Source organism: Eleutherodactylus coqui, chromosome 2, assembly GCF_035609145.1.
Source record: "Eleutherodactylus coqui strain aEleCoq1 chromosome 2, aEleCoq1.hap1, whole genome shotgun sequence".
Lineage (NCBI taxonomy): Eukaryota > Metazoa > Chordata > Amphibia > Anura > Eleutherodactylidae > Eleutherodactylus > Eleutherodactylus coqui.
The window spans coordinates 238893416-238907944 of NC_089838.1; positions in this window are offsets into that span (position 1 = coordinate 238893416).

The window sequence follows — 14529 nt, forward strand, 5'->3', positions numbered from 1 at the left end:
CCGCCTTCATACTTTTGAAGGACTCCGTTTCCACGACCCTATACGGCAGCATCTCAAGGCTGATAAATTTGGCTATGTGGACGGTTAACGCTTGAGCGTGTGGGTGCGTGGCGGCGTACTTGCGCTTGTGCTCAAACACTTGCGCTAGCGACGGCTGGACGGTGCGGTGCGAGACATTGGTGGATTGGGCAGAGGACAGCGGAGGTGAGGGTGTGGGTGCAGGCCAGGAGACGGTAGTGCCTGTGTCCTCAGAGCGGGGTTGGATCTCAGTGGCAGGTTGGGGCACAGGGGGAGAGGCAGCGGTGCAAACCGGAGGCGGTGAACGGCCTTCGTCCCACCTTGTGGGGTGCTTGGCCATCATATGTCTGCGCATGCTGGTGGTGGTGAGGCTGTTGGTGGTGGCTCCCCGGCTGATCTTGGCGCGACAAAGGTTGCACACCACTGTTCGTCGGTCGTCAGGCGTCTCTGTGAAAAACTGCCAGACCTTAGAGCACCTTGGCCTCTGCAGGGTGGCATGGCGCGAGGGTGCGCTTTGGGAAACAGTTGGTGGATTATTCGGTCTGGCCCTGCCTCTACCCCTGGCCACCGCACTGCCTCTTGCAACCTGCCCTGCTGCTGCCCTTGCCTCCCCCTCTGAAGACCTGTCCTGAGTAGGCGTTGCAAACCAGGTGGGGTCAGTCACCTCATCGTCCTGCTGCTCTTCCTCAGAATCCTCTGTGCGCTCCTCCCTCGGACTTACTGCCCTTACTACTACCTCAGTGATAGACAACTGTGTCTCATCGTCATCGTCCTCCTCACCCACTGAAAGGTCTTGAGACAGTTGCCGGAAGTCCCCAGCCTCATCCCCCGGACCCCGGGAACTTTCCAATGGTTGGGCATCAGTGACGATAAACTCCTCTGGTGGGAGAGGAACCACTGCTGCCCAATCTGAGCAGGGGCCCGAGAACAGTTCCTGGGAGTCTTCCCGCTCCTGAGCATGTGTCATTGTAGTGGAGTGAGGAGGCTGGGAGGAAGGAGGAGCAGCAGACAGAGGATTCGGATTTGCAGCAGTGGACGGCGCAGAACTGTGGGTGGACGATAGGTTGCTCGAAGCACTTTCTGCCATCCACGACAGGACCTGCTCACACTTCTCATTTTCTAATAAAGGTCTCCCGCGTGGACCCATTAATTGTGCGATGAATGTGGGGACGCCAGAAACGTGCCTCTCTCCTAATCGCGCAGCAGTCGGCTGCGATACACCTGGATCAGGAGTTCGGCCTGTGCCCACACCCTCACTTGGCCCTCCGCGTCCTCGGCCGCGTCCACGTCCTCTAGGCCTACCCCTACCCCTCAGCATGCTGTATTACCAGTGATTTGATTTCCCAGCCAGGAAATAAATTGGCGCAAGCCTGCTGTTAAACTTAGCTGGCTGCGTATGATTTTTGTTTTAGTTGTCCACCCAGCACACACGTACCCAGAACGCTGAGGACTGTCAGAGGCAGGCCAAATAGAAATTTTTCCCTTTTTTTTAAAGGAAAGGCCCACTGCGTATATTCAATCAATAATAAATGTGTTGTGGTGGCCCTGCAAATGTGTCACAGAACTGCAGTGTTGCAGAGTTATTAAATACAGCAGAGCGGTAATTTCCCAGGCAGGAAATAAATTGGCGCAAGCCTGCTGTTAAACTTAGCTGGCTGTGTATGATTTTTGTTTACGTTCTCCACCCAGCACACACGTACCCAGAACGCTGAGGACTGTCAGAGGCAGGCCAATTAAATTTTTTTCCCTTTTTTTTAAAGGAAAGGCCCACTGCGTATATTCAATCAATAATAAATATGTCTTCTGGCCCTGCAAATGTGTCACAGAACTGCAGGGTTGCAGAGTTATTAACTACAGCAGAGCGGTGATTTCCCAGGCAGGAAATAAATTGGCGCAAGCCTGCTGTTAAACTTAGCTGGCTGCGTATGATTTTTGTTTACGTTCTCCACCCACCACACATGTACCCAGAACGCTGAGGACTGTCAGAGGCAGGCCAAATAGAATGTTTTCCCTTTTTTTTCAAGGAAAGGCCCACTGCGTATATTCAATCAATAATAAATATGTCTTCTGGCCCTGCAAATGTGTCACAGAGCTGCAGGGTTGCAGAGTTATTAACTACAGCAGAGCGGTGATTTCCCAGGCAGGAAATAAATTGGCGCAAGCCTGCTGTTAAACTTAGCTGGCTGCGTATGATTTTTGTTTACGTTCTCCACCCATCACACACGTACCCAGAACGCTGAGGACTGTCAGAGGCAGGCCAAATAGAATGTTTTCCCTTTTTTCAAGGAAAGGCCCACTGCGTATATTCAATCAATAATAAATATGTCTTCTGGCCCTGCAAATGTGTCACAGAACTGCAGGGTTGCAGAGTTATTAACTACAGCAGAGCGGTGATTTCCCAGGCAGGAAATAAATTGGCGCAAGCCTGCAGGCCAAATAGAATGTTTTCCCTTTTTTTTCAAGGAAAGGCCCACTGCGTATATTCAATCAATAATAAATATGTCTTCTGGCCCTGCAAATGTGTCACAGAACTGCAGTGTTGCAGAGTTATTAACTACAGCAGAGCAGTGATTTCCCAGGCAGGAAATAAATTGGCGCAAGCTTGCTGTTAAACTTAGCTGGCTGCGTATGATTTTTGTTTACGTTCTCCACACACCACACACGTACCCAGAACGCTGAGGACTGTCAGAGGCAGGCCAAATAGAATGTTTTCCCTTTTTTTTTCAAGGAAAGGCCCACTGCGTATATTCAATCAATAATAAATATGTCTTCTGGCCCTGCAAATGTGTCACAGAACTGCAAGGTTGCAGAGTTATTAACTACAGCAGAGCGGTGATTTCCCAGGCAAGAAATAAATTGGCGCAAGCCTGCAGGCCACATAGAATGTTTTCCCTTTTTTTTCAAGGAAAGGCCCACTGCGTATATTCAATCAATAATAAATATGTCTTCTGGCCCTGCAAATGTGTCACAGAACTGCAGTGTTGCAGAGTTATTAACTACAGCAGAGCAGTGATTTCCCAGGCAGGAAATAAATTGGCGCAAGCCTGCTGTTAAACTTAGCTGGCTGCGTATGATTTTTGTTTATGTTCTCCACCCACCACACACGTACCCAGAACGCTGAGGACTGTCAGAGCAGGCCAAATAGAATTTTTTCCCTTTTTTTTCAAGGAAAGGCCCACTGCGTATATTCAATCAATAAAATATGTCTTCTGGCCCTGCCTACACAATTCTGTCCCTGTAGTATTACTGCAGGGCGCAATGCTGTGCACGGCCGATTTGGAAAAAAAAAATGTGCCACACTGCTTACTGCAGCCTCCACACTACTGCACACTGTTAGATGTGGCCCTAAGAAGGACCGTTGGGGTTCTTGAAGCCTACACTAACTCCTAACACTCTCCCTGCCTAACCACCACTTCTGTCCCTGCAGTATTACTGCAGGGCGCAATGCTCTGCACGGCCGATTTGGAAAAAAAAAAAAATGTGCACCACTGCAAAAGACAGCCTCCACAGTACTGCACACTGTTAGATGTGGCCCTAAGAAGGACCATTGGGGTTCTTGAAGCCTACACTAACTCCTAACGCTCTCCCTACAGCAGCTCCGGCACAAGCAGCACTGTCCCTCAGCTATCTCACAAGGCATCTGAGGCGAGCCGCGGGAGGGGCCGACTTTTATACTCGGGTGACATCTGATCTCCCCAGCCACTCACAGCAGGGGGGTGGTATAGGGCTGGAACATCACAGGGGGAAGTTGTAATGCCTTCCCTGTCTTTCAATTGGCCAGAAAAGCGCGCTAACGTCTCAGACAGGAAACTGAAAGTAACCCGAACATCGCGTGGTACTCGTTACGAGTAACGAGCATCCCGAACATGCTAATATTCGCCCGAGCATCAAGCTCGGACGAGTACGTTCGCTCATCTCTAATCTTTATCCAACGATGTCGATCAGTGCCCCTGGCGGTTGGAGTCTGCTGCAGGGCTTCTGTGTCTGGTGCTAGACTAGACCCACAAATACCATATTTTGCACAAGAATGATGCTCTTGAGATACATTTGCTCATGTGTCAGCACATTTTACTTTACTTTATTCACATGCACGCATGATACACTCTTTCTGTGGATTTAATGGCTATTTAAGCCTAATAAGGTCCAGATGTGTTCTTTTCCCCACGTTTTGCGCAGTGTTTTACCCTTCTCCTTGCGTATTTGCGCACCTCCCATAGACTTCTATGGGACTTTTATTTCGAAAAATACAGAAATATAGAGCAGGTCCTACTTTTTTCCCCTTTTGCAAAACGCGCTCGTGAGAATGAACCCATTGCATCCGTGTGAAGCCGCCCTTAATGGTAGTTATGCTTCTATAGGTCAACACAGCTAACCATATCAAATATACCGTGAATATAATACACCATCGTTAATTAAAAGCCGTCAGGATTTCTGACATATATATTAAATATACATTTGGATCTATTTTCAGTATATTCCGAGTGTGAAATGGATCATTACAAGCCAAGCAATAATCAGGGGAGGTATGTAGGGGGCTGCAGAGATCAGGCTTCTTCTCTCCAGCAGTGATTAACATGCAGCAGGCTCCGCTACTCTCCTCCTGTCAGGCTCTGCCGCTTGTCTGTAGGATGGCAGGAGGGAATTATCATTTTCTTACAGCAGCCTCTGCCATCACAGATAGGAGCTAAAAAAAATGAGGTCAATTAAGCAATTTAGCTCGGACCACCGTACACAAACACTCAAAATGTAATTTAACTTATCACTCCATTACAACAGATGCAAAGTCACTGAAGAATAGCTTGCTGCAGATTTGTTTGGGTTTATTTTCTACATGGATGGAAGTCTTCAAGGAGATTCAGCACATGATGAGATGAAAGGCAGAAGCGCAATACATGGACTCCCCATGCAATCATCCCTTGCTCCTCAATAGCTGGGTGACACCACAGGTAGGTAAGCGCCTGCATGAGACAACCGGTGCAGCACAAAAGGACTTCAGCAAGAGGGAGCAACATGTGTGTATTAGAGATGACAGATTGATCCTGTGTCACCATGTACTTATAGACCAAGTACATAGTCCTGATGTGTGGGACCTCACAGACAGGACACATTTCCTATGTGATAATGACAATTTATACTTTATCTGTGCACGTATGGTTGGTAATATAGAGAAGACCTTTTCTAGTTTCCTAGAAGTTATCCACCCAAGTTCCAGGTGATGGCATTTATTTCCACGATATCTATCTATCTATCTATCTATCTATCTATCTATCTATCTATCTATCTATCTATCTATCTATCTATCTATCTATCTATCTATCTATCTCATATCTATCTATCTGTCTCATATCTATATATCTATTTCATATCTATCTGTCTCATATCTATCTATCTATCTATCTATCTATCTATCTCATATCTATCTCATATCTATCTATCTATCTATCTATCTATCTATCTATCTCATATCTCTCTCATATCTATCTATCTATCTATCTATCTATCTATCTATCTATCTATCTATCTCATATCTATCTATCTCATATCTCTCTCATATCTATCTATCTATCTATCTATCTATCTATCTATCTATCTATCTATCTATCTATCTATCTATCTATCTATCTCATATCTATCTATCTCATATCTATCTATCTCCTATCTATCTATCTATCTATCTATCTATCTATCTACCTATCTATCTATCTATCTATCTATCTCATATCTCTCTCATATCTATCTATCTATTTCATATCTATCTGTCTCATATCTATCTATCTATCTATCTCATATCTATCTCATATCTATCTATCTTATATCTATCTATCTCATATCTACCTATCTATCTGATATCTATCTATCTCATATCTATCTATCTATCTATCTATCTATCTATCTATCTATCTATCTATCTATCTATCTATCTATCTATCTATCTATCTATCTATCTATCATACAAAAAGGGAATAGAGTTATGCGCCAAATACTATAATTCTGAGATTCGTTCTGACACTAGTTCCATGGGTGTGATAAAGGTTTGGACTTTATGTGATATGCAAATATATAGTAGAGATGAGTTTGCTATGTAACTTTTCTGACTTCAGATTTACCTTGGATATATAAAAGGCATTTATTAACCATAGTCCCGGTATCTATGCTAGTAAAGATAACTCTCCTCTGGTTACTGCCAGTGCAGACTTACAGTATATGTAATTGTCATTTGTAATGCTGCAGACTGTTAAAATAGCAAATAAGGTTGGAAGATTAGTAAACATACAATATGTAGGTCTGAAGTACTCATTTAATTACACCAAGGGCAAAAACACAGGCGTGTATTGTTTTCAAAGCAAACCACTAATTTCAGTAGGGGTTCAGCGGTTTCGCTTTCACTGCTGGGATTTTTCGGTCGTGAATACTTTGGCCAAGGAAACATAGGACCTACCATATTCCGCGCACGTAGTGAATACATCGTGCAGGGAAGATCAGGCGGCACCTATCTTTCCACGGCCAGAGCGCAAGAGTTTGAAAAACCGGCGAAGGGGAAGAAATTTCCCTCGTTCAGGCGCAACTATGCTCGGTACTGGCGAGCATAGTTGTGCCTATGGCAGTGTGTTTTTGCCCTAGGGCAGGTTTCACATGAGTGTAAGCGAATTTGGGCATTTTTTTGTGGAATGATAGTTTTCTATTTGTGCGCTCAACTGCGTTTTTTACTGTACTTTTTGTATGCGCAAGTCGTCTGGATCATATGCATAAAACAATGCGCACCGATGCTCCCAACCATTGAAATGGCCAAATTCTTTAATGAGTGCCAGATGTGTTTTTTTTTCCTGCATAGGTGTGCAGGTGAATAGAGCATGCTGCTTTTTCTTTACACAACGCAATTGCTCATGTAAAATGTGCGTTTGTGAACAAACCCATTGAAATCAATGGGCTTTACTTTCTGCGTACCGCCCAAAAAGATTTCAGGCACTTGCGTAAATCCGGCTTTAGAGGAATATTTCAGCTTCAGAAAATAAATGTTATTCTTTATATAGTCTAAATATTTTGTATCAATTCCTCATGATTTTTAAGATCTCTGCTTGCTGTCATTTAATGGCAGTCTTCATTGTTTATTCAAATGGTATGAAGATCTGCTGGTCATGTGATGGGCACACAAAGTGCTTCACTTTGTAGAAGGCTGATCCCTCATTACATGACCAGGACAGAATTTTATCCACTGGGAGTAAGGGCTAAAACAGATGGGTGCATGTGCTAATACACTCGCCGCTATGGTGCATATTAGCATGAACCGTTTTTTTGACTATTTAAACTCCGTTATATTGCGCACGAGTTTGAAAAAAAGAAGCAAGAAGATAAGTCCTCACTCTCTAACACGCACGTAGAAAAACTACATGCGAGAAAGATATGGCAAGTCCTGTCTTTTCTCATGTGTAGTATCAGCACGCGAGAATCCCGACAGAGAAAACAAAACCTTTTAAATCAGTGGTTTTGTTTCGTCCCGTTTGGTGGCCGTGATTTTCACAGCCGCATAACGTGACAAAAACCCAACCCATGTGTTTAAGCCCTCAACAAAGATGGCTCCCATTGAATGACTGCAAGCAGAGATCTTGGGCTGATGCAGAAAGTTTTGTACAAAGAACAGCTTTCATTTGGAAAAATGGAGTTCTCCTTTAAACTATAGGGTTCACAGATTAGAACAAAAGTTTAATTTGAAGATGATGACATCAGCATCATCAACCGACCCTCATTTTGGTTCTTTACTCCACATTGAGGATGAGCTGTCTATAGCAGCAACATGTAATGTTTTGGCATGGTTTAACTATCTTAGAATGATTAGTGTAAGCACTTACAGTACTCCGAACTGCAATAACTGGTGATGCAATGACAAGGTCTTTCAGGCTGCAAATAAGGCAGATCCTGCAGCAACATAGGAAAAGTTTCTTAGGCCTCATTCACATGAGTGTGGTTTTAGCGCAGTATAGGTGCGAGAAAAAATTGTGCCTATGCTGTGCTAAAAATCGTGTGAATGGGCAGCTGTTCACTGGAGCATCTGCACCTTAAAAAAGCCCAGCTGCTCCAGGAGGAAAGACAGAAGAAGCCCCACAGGACTTCGAGATTTCCCCATTGCAGGGAGAGAGAGAGCGGAGCTATGGGGGATTAACCCATAGCCCCGCTCTTTGTCCCTGCTATGGGGGATTAACTAAAAGCCCTGCTCTCTCTCCCTGCTCTGGGGATCCCCAGGGATATCTCCATAGCGCAGAGAAAGTGGGTGGGGCTATAGAGCTTTCACATAGCAAAGAGAGAGGGTGGGGCTGGAGGGCGGATCCCGCTAGCCCCACTCTCTCCTCCCCTCATGGCTGGAGGAATTCCCAGCTGCTTACAGTAGGACATTTAAAATGCTCTACCCAGAAGCACATTTTAAATGTCCCATTGTACATTCCTGTTACTCTCCGCAGGGATTAAGAGAAACCTCGGGGCTTCCCCTCATCCCTGCTGTGACTAACAGGAGTTTACAGAAGGACATTTAAAATGTTCTTCTGGGTAGCCGGTTTTAAATATCCCCATTTAAGCAGCCGGGAATTCCCTCAGTTGACAGAAATCCTCCTAATGAGATTTGTAATCTCATTTTCCTGCACAGGAGTTTCCATAGACTCCTGCTCCCATAGGAGTCTATGGAAACTCCTGCACATCGCGCACCAAAGATAGGTCAGGTCCTTTCTTTTCTCGCAGCAGGGTCCTTAGATACAAGCTTTGCACACGCATGTCCTATCTTTGATTGGTGCGAGTATTTAGCGCGTGTAAAATTCCTTCATGTGAACAATTCTACAGGAAACCATTGGTTCTTATAGAAGTGTTCCTTTCACGCGCCTCTAATGCGCGAAAACAGCGCTCGTGTGAACAAGGCCTTTAGGGTGCATTTACATGGGTGAGTGCAATATCGGGCAGAGGAACTGAGATCACACTTGCAAACCTACAATTTGTATGTAAGTACAATGCGTTTTGTGAGAAAATGTCATCTTACTCGCATCGCTGCACTTGTGATTTTGAAGTGCATAGAAAAGACGCATGAAAATTGCATATTATCCCCTATGGGAGCAAAACCACTTTGCATCGCCTGAAAGTTGCATGTACATGCGAGCACAATGCAATTTTATATTCTGCCCCATAGGGACATGGTGCAGTTTTTCTCTCGCATCGGTTCTCTCAGCGCTGCAAGAGAAAAATTGCACATGTAGACAGACCCATTAAAACAATTGGTTCATTTCCCATGCAATTTCTGTGCATCTCACAGTGAACAGAAATCGTTCGGGAAATTTGCCCATGTTAATGCACCATAAGGGCTCATTCACACGTGCGTGGGATTCAGCTGGTAGCTGCGCAGAAAAGAAATCGCAACTCTAGCTGCAGAAAAATTGTCTGAACAGACAACTTTTCTGCACTGAAGTCCCCAGCTTCAGCTGCAATCTGTCCACGCCCAAGGAGAGGGACTGAAAATATGTGCTGCTGGAGAGAGAGAGATGAAGGGGGTCCCCTGGGGCTTCCCTTCATCACTGGGGACTCCCTTTATCTTAACGTGGATGGAGGGGTTCCCATGCAGGACAGATGGATGGACCAAGTTGGTGGGACCCCCATCAATCATTACAGTAGTATAGGGATCCAAATGGAGAGGCAGTGACCATGCTCCTCCTCACAAAGGTTGTGCTATTGAGTAGAAATAGGGGTCTAGGGACCTTAGTGGTCAGTGAAGGTCCCCCAGTAAGCTAACATTTATCACCTATGCCCAGAGGCGTAACTTGAAGCTCCCGGGCCCCGATGCAAAACTTGTAACAGAGCCCCCAACTATAATGCTTTACTCATAGTACTGGGCTCCGTATATGGAGAAGAGAGGCCTTATCGGCCCCCTAAGGCTCCTGGGCCCGGGTGCAACCGCATCCCCTGCACCCTCTATAGTTATGCCATAGAAGAGTTAGAGATGTTAACTGTGAGAAAGGACTTCTTCCCATGGACATGTTTGCACATGAAAATGCAGAGAATAAATTCCATTGATTTTAATGGATTCGTTCTCATGAGTGTGTTTTGCGTGTGCTAAAAAAGTAGGACCTGCTATATTTTCCTGCGTTTTGTGCAGCAAAGGCCCTATAGAAGTCTATTGGAGGCGCACAAATACGCAAGGAGAAGAATGAGACTTTGCGCAAAACGCAGGGAAAAGAATACATCTGGACCTAATTAGGCTAATTAGCCTTTTATCCGACAGAAAGGGTGTGTTGTGTTCCCCTGTGAACTGGCTCTGCATGTACAAATAGTACAGTAATATGTGCAGGCATGCGCGCAAATGTGCCCCTCATCCAACCTAGTTCATGCGAAATGCATTGTGCTGTGCCGAGCGTTTTTACGCATATGGTTGTGTGAAGCTGCCTTAAGGCTGCTAGTACACCTATGTTAGGGCTTAGTTCAGGGGTGCAGTCTCTCTGCTCCATTTTGGGAGGAGAGAAACTGAAATTAAACTGAAAAAAAAACGGATCATTTTTTTCTCCAATGATTTCAATGGGGTTTCAAAAAAAACAGAAAGCAAACGGAAAAACTTATGTTTGCTTCCATTCCGTTTTTTTGGACAGAAATAAATAGTGCAGTCTCCACACCAGCAACCCCTCTATTTCAATCAGCTTTCTCTCTTGCAGAGTATCTATCTGATTTTGAGGAGGATCCAGTGCCCCATCATTGTGCAGAGCTCCATCTGGTAGTCCCTCTGGCCAGCAATCGGTGCAGAAGATGTACAGCTGTTCACACACTTTCTTCCCCTTCCCAGAGTGCAACATGGCCGTAGCCCTACTTCCCTTTTTCTAGAACTCCTTCATCCCGCCAGTGTCTTGGGAAAACGCTGTCATCTCTGCCCTGCCCTCTTTCTTTAAAGTGACAGTAATATATTTACAGGTTTTTTTTTTTTATAACAACTGCAACAAATTATCAATAATCTGCTCGGATGAGTATGCAGTTACTCGAGAAGAGCGATGCTCGCTCGAGTAACTGCCTTAACCGAGCATGCTCGCTCATCTCTAGTTATAACTTTTTAGAATTACCCAATGAAAACACAAGTCAAGATAAGAGGTGCAAATAAAACCAGAGCTGTAATAAGCCCTTCTTTCACTCGGGGTTCAGTTTCCTGCCCTAGCCTTGTACTTTAAAACTCTAGACAAGTGGCTAGTTGGCGCCTATTGCCACTCTGCGTCTGGGGCACATGCCCCGCTTTCCTCACCAGCTACACTACTGATCAAATCATATGGCAGTGTAACTCAGAAATCCCAATATCACATATATATATAAACTTCTGTTACTCTCTGGTGTCTGTATGCCAATAAGCATGAGACGGGGAACTATCTATGTAACTACCTTAGTGCAGTCCAACAAAGTGACAGTATGTAGCAGCCAACTAAGCAAAATAGTAATTTACACTGCGCTTATTCATGTGATAACATACGGTCTCACTTGCCTCCTTTGGAGGATGCTGAAATTGCTTAGCAACACTCTTGGGTCCATTTCTTTAAAGCACAACACAGCTCACAGATGTGACTTTAATGCTGTTTGCAAGCCCCAAGGTTCTTAATGCATAATCAACCTTTTTTCTAATTTGGTTATCTAAGTATATGAAATAGTTAGCGCTTCCCTATCGGAGTAATTTACATTTTCAGATCTCAAGCATGAGTGTGAATAAGAGTATCTGATTAACCACTGATTGGCCCAAAGGGTTGAACAATACCCCACCACATTGTAATAATCTGTTACCTCTGCTTGTCCTGGCATGGCCTATAACTTAGAGGACAACTCCTTCTGCTTCACACTGCAGTGCAAATGCCCTAAAGGTAGCAGGTTGACTGCTTTGAACATCAAAAACATTGTTAAAACATTACAAAATGCAAATATATTTATTGTTTTTGCGTGTATGGGCGCTTTTTAATGTACTTTTTAATGGTGGGCTCGCTCACATCAGTGCAGGTGTGATTTGACAAGCTGTGCAGCCTAATTAGTTCCCAGTGTTATCGACTTCCCCATGAAATTGCGCAGTTCAGTGCACACTTTTGTGTGGATTAGTTGCTATAGGGCCTGCGAACAAAAATAGAGCGTATTTTTCCGCACATGTGAAATTTGTGCACAAAAACTCAAAATGTGAAGGAACCCTTTTATTGCGTTTCTTGCAAAAACGCCCATGTGCAGGAACTCTTAGGATTTCGCAGTCAAACCGCAGAGAATAGAACCCATTCCCTCACATTCTGCATGATTATGCTTAATTTTAGTACACAAAAATAAAACGCGACATGCTCTATTTTTGTGCGCATTTGCGCACCCAAACCAGTATAGGAGACTATGGAGGGGGTGCAAATGCGTACCCTGTCTGTACAAAGTCACGAACCATATTGCGTGATTTGGCAATCTTAATTGATAACACCAGGGACTAATTACGCTGCTTAGCTGGTTCAATCACTGCGCCGATGTGAATGGGCTTGGCAGCATCGAAAAGCACTTTTTTCACAGCGCTATTACGTCACGCTATTGTGAGTGCATCTATGCGTACACCGATGTACAGAAGCCCTCAGAGTGGTTTTATGCAGGTTTTGGTGGCAGATTTTGATGGGGTTTTTTTTCAACCAAAGTCAGAAGTGAATGGAAAAGATATAGGAAATATAAAGGAAGGACTTATACTTCTCCTTCTTGGCGGATCCACCTCTGGCTTTGGCTTGAAAAGCTTTCACAAAACCCAGTGTGTGAAATCACCCTTAGGGCTTATTCGCATGGTCAGATTTTTGGTCCATTTGCTGTCTGTGTATTTCATTGATGGTCCTTGTAAAGAAAAAAAAGCAGCATGTCCTATTGTCCGTCCGCTGTCCAATGTGTTTTGCATCTGAGGTTCTTGGGCGCAACTTGCATACGACTATGAGAATAATCTCTTAAAGGAGGTGTAACAAGGTTGACTTTTATCACCTATCCAGAGGATAGGTGATAAAAGTCTGATCCACAAGGGTCCCACTGCTGAGACCCCCACCAATCCTGAGAATGGGTGCCCCGTGTTCCTCTCTTCTTGTCACTGTGGGATCGCTGAACCCACTTGCAGTAATATAGAGATTAAATGGAGAAGCAGTCACACGTGTACATTTCAATGAGGCTGACAAAAATAGCCAAGTACATGCTTGGCTATCTCTGGAAGTCCCATTGGAGGTAAATGGAGTGGCACCACCTGTGGACAGGTAGTAGAAGTCAGTCTTGGTGCAACCCCTTTAAGCCAGTCTCACACAAACATTATATGGCCATCAGTCCAAGACTGCTTGTGGGTCTCCTGACCTGGACTCGGAACATCATAGAGATCTTGGACGTTCTGCATTCAGGTCACTAGACCCGCGGTTGGTTCGAGACATTCGTCAGTATTATGGATGCAGAAATATGGCTGTAATACACTCATGTGGATGCGCCCTTATAGTTCTGTGCTAGGAACTCTAGAGTTAACAATCCAGAAAATTATTTGAAAATTGATATATTTATCTAAGTCAGTGATAATAATAAGCTACAGATGAAAACTTTGCAAAGTGTTCAATATGAATATTAATTTAAAAGAAGGGATGGGAAACTTCAAGTAATGCTTCCTGGGGAAAATATACAAGTAGACTTCTTCCAAATCAAACACATCTGCCTCAAGTGCTATTAGCATGCCTACTCTGTAAAGATCCATTCACACAGGCGTTTGTATTAACTGGCTGAACATGGACAGCTTAATGACTAGAGATGAGCGAGCACCAAAATGCTCGGGTGCTCGTTACTCGGGACGAAATTTTCGCGATGCTCGAGGGTTCGTTTCGAATAACGAACCCCATTGAAGTCAATGGGCGACCCGAGCATTTTTGTATATCGCCGATGCTCGCTAAGGTTTCCATTTGTGAAAATCTGGGCAATTCAAGAAAGTGATGGGAACGACACAGCAACGGATAGGGCAGGCGAGGGGCTACATGTTGGGCTGCATCTCAAGTTCCCAGGTCCCACTATTAAGCCACAATACCGGCAAGAGTGCCCCCCCCCCCCCCTCCCAACAATTTTTACTTCTGAAAAGCCCTCATTAGCAATGCATACCTTAGCTAAGCACCACACTACCTCCAACAAAGCACAATGTGCAGTCTTCAGCTGCCCTCATGCTACACCACCCTCATGTCTTTTTTTAAGTGCGTCTGCCATGAGGAGGAACCGCAGGCACACACTGCAGAGGGTTGGCACGGCTAGGCAGCGACCCTCTTTAAAAGGGGCGGGGCGAAAGCCCACAATGATGTACAGAAGCAATGAGAAATATAATCCTGTGCCACCGCCATCAGGAGCTGCACACGTGGGCATAGCAATGGGGAACCTATGTGCCACACACTATTCATTCTGTCAAGGTGTCTGCATGCCCGAGTCAGATCGCGTTTTTTTATAAATAGTCACAGGCAGGTACAACTCCGCAATGGGAATTCCGTGTGCACCCACAGCATGGGTGGCTCC